Consider the following 3,457-nt stretch of genomic DNA (forward strand, 5'->3'; position numbering starts at 1 on the left):
AGCAACATAAACATTATGTCACAATAACTGATATTCATTTAGTAGAGTATATTAAAAATATAATGTTAAAATAACACTTTGTTAATAAACGTTTATTTGAACCAGTGGCTGGTAGATCTTATTTATACATAATAATCACCTCTAATATATTTACAAAGGAGAATTATAAACCGTTAATATTTAGCCACCATTGAGGATCGAACTCACGACCACTGGTTTACAAGACCAGTGCTCTGCCACTGAGCTATGGTGGCCTGCGGTAATAATTTAATTTCTATCAGGACTTACAACTTACAACGCTAGAAACCGGTTTCGATACCTATGGTGGGCAGAGCACAGATAGCCCATTTTTGTGCTTAACTACAAACAAACAAACATACTGTATTAACAAGTGAAACCATAAAAAACGTCATCTACACATGTAAGACAAAATGCAGGCTTATATGTAGATGTGACTATGGCATGCTGTTCTATGTAATGTAAGAAAAGAGTGGCCAAAGTACCTGAAAATGGATTTTCCATAGCAAGTAAGTATAACTAATGGAAATACGAATCTCTGTATAGAAAGCAAATAAACGTGTCTAGCTGTAACACTTTGATTAGATGTTCCTGTTTTATGTTGGTTATTTACCATTAAAACTTGATCGCACCAGTCATCGAAACATCGTACCTGTTCTAAAAAAATTACTTACTGTAAAAGCTGTAAATTGTAATATAATATTATTACTTTTAGTTTATTCCTTGCATACTCTGGAGTATCACACAATCTTACAATTTGTTTTTGACACTGCTAGTAAACTTTGTATTCTTTCAACCTTAAATCTTTGTTTCTTAGCAGCCTTTATTTTTCGTCTATGTGTTTTTAGCTAATCATAAAACATATTGTAGTTCTCTTTATTTTTATATTTCACATAAATAATATATGTCATATGTTATTATAGCTGTATAGTTAGTATTATAACTATATTATAATATTAGAACAATAGTTTGTTTGTAAATAAGCCCAAAGCTACATAATGGGCTATTTTTGCTCTGCCCACTACGGGTATCGAAACCCGGTTTCTAGTGTTGTAAGTCCGCAGACATACAACATTACAAGCAGTTTTATAATTTAACGAATGTTTTAATATCAAAGTTTCATTTACTAGCCCTGAAGAAGCCACAAAGGCAAAACGTCGGTTAAAATAAAAGTATTCTTATAATTATCTGGAGTATAAAGGTCGTGTTTCTAACTTAATTTTAAAAATTTTAGACGTGTAAGTTAATAGTTGTATTGTCTGTGTGTCACCCATCAAGGCGATCTTCTACTATAGAGGGACCACTATCATCCTCATCAAGTTCAACACCCAGTGCATCACCAATCAAGGCCATGAACCCTACTTCCCAACCACAATCACCAATCAACCAGTTATCTGCACCAGAATCACCAGCATCTACAAACAGCCAAAACGAGACCCTAGTCAACCAATCAACAATCTCCCACTTCTTCTGCAATAATCGTTGAAGGTATACCATCCACCTACAGACAACCAGATATTGCTGCAGAACTCAGGCGATTATTTCCCTCAATCGCATTCACCAATGTATGCCAGTTATGTAAGAGAGTTATAGTAATCAAGACCAGTGACTCTCGAGAGTATGCAAAATTACTCAAACCATAAAACAGTACTGCTTTTCAAGAACCCAAACTAAATATTCACCTTCACTGCTATGACAGAGGACTCAAGCTCATTAACATTGTGATTAGAAGTGTGCCATTTAATATGAAGCCCGTGGAAGAACTTACAAGATTTTTCTGCATCAAAAGCCGAACGTGTCACGTCAACAAGAAATAACCAGGAAACCCTCTTAATCAGGATTACAGTAGCTTCTGGTAAAGAAGTATCTGAATTAATGAAGAGTGGAATCAACATATGGTATGTTCACTACTTTGTTGAAGCAGCCAAATCTGCTCAGCCCCCTCTTCTACAATGCTATTATTGCCAGATGTAAAGTCAGACCAGAGTGATATACACTTCCGTTGCATGATGTGTTTGTTGCAGGGGACAACACCCTGTAACGGACTACCCATGTGCCAACTGTGGAGGATCACATGACGCAGATTCTGAAGGTAGCCCACACGACTAAAAACACCAGCGAGGTAGTACCAGTGACCATCCACCCTCAAGTTCACCACTAACTTTCCCTCAACAATCTGTCTGCACCCGAATCCATCCAGCCTCAAGATGCAACACATGTCAGGACCTATGCTTACACGACCAAAATGAATCTCCAGTTCAATGTCTTTCTCATTGCTGACCTCCTAGTCTGGATCTCCTCTCATGAAATACACACCCCAGACGAGATCATCCATGACGCTTGTCACACCACTATCTACTATTTCAACGTCGTCCATGGAACCTCCAAAAGACAAAAACCCCACATCGAGAGGAGAACTCTTCCATTTCAATGCCATCGATGGAGCCCCTAAACGACCGCAAGCCCACATCGAGAGGAGAACAGGAAAACATAAAAGATCCGACTCCAGGAAGAGGTAAAATGTTCAGATTTTTACAAGTAAATATTCAAGGTGCTTCAAATATAAAAAATACGAACTATACAACCTTATCCTTAAACTAAACTGATATTATTGGGATAAATGAAACACTACAAAATCATCAAAGCCATCTTAACCTCCCTAACTTTAAGACAATTTCAATTCCCGAAGCAACAGGCACAAGAAAATCCCAGGAGACCTTAAACACCTTGTAGAATCTATCGTTAAGCGGAGGTTACCTCCCCTCTTCCTGGAAATCAAGAATTATATGTATCATCCACAAAATAGCTGGAGATTTTAGCAACCCAGTAAATTACAGTGTTTAAACTATGTAACGAAATAATTGGAAAAAATAATTACTTCCAGGTTACTGTATCATTTTTAATAAACTAATTAATAACGGATATACAAAACGCGTCTATGAATAAACGTCATACTACTGACCACCCAGTCAGCCTAATAGAAGCTGTCCAGCTTGGCTTTAATTAATCGGAATCATGTAACGATAGCCTCTTTTCTTGATTTCAAAATAGCATTCGACAGTGTTTGACACAATGGCCTACGATACAAACTCTCTCAACACAAAATACCGATACCACTTATACGATGGAAATCCAGTTTTCTAACAAACAGAAAAGCTAAAGAATCAATAATGACCTGTCCACAACCTTTAACTTAGAAGCAGGAGTTCAACAAGGCTCAGTTCTAAGCCCCTTGCTTTACATAATCTGTGTAAATGGTATCAACTTCCCCTATCTCACTCAAACTTTTGCCTGGCAGTATACCGATGACGTGGCCATACGAAGCACGTCACGTGACCCTCGCATAGTAGCCGCTGTTCCACTAAGGGGCACTAGTAAAATGAAACACACAAAGAAATATTTATTGAACTAGCTACCACATATTACAAATAAATCAAAA

At 37.2% G+C, this 3,457-nt stretch overlaps 1 non-coding gene across 1 annotated transcript; it reads right to left on the reverse strand.

Annotated features, from left to right (window-relative positions):
* Positions 1-182: 182 nt before the first annotated feature.
* On the reverse strand, positions 183-254 carry Trnat-ugu. The gene has a single exon. It is a non-coding gene; the product is annotated as a tRNA-Thr (tRNA).
* Between the last annotated feature and the right edge of the window lie 3,203 nt (positions 255-3,457).

Source organism: Limulus polyphemus, unplaced genomic scaffold (genome assembly GCF_000517525.1).
Source record: "Limulus polyphemus unplaced genomic scaffold, Limulus_polyphemus-2.1.2 Scaffold77222, whole genome shotgun sequence".
Classification (NCBI taxonomy): domain Eukaryota; kingdom Metazoa; phylum Arthropoda; class Merostomata; order Xiphosura; family Limulidae; genus Limulus; species Limulus polyphemus.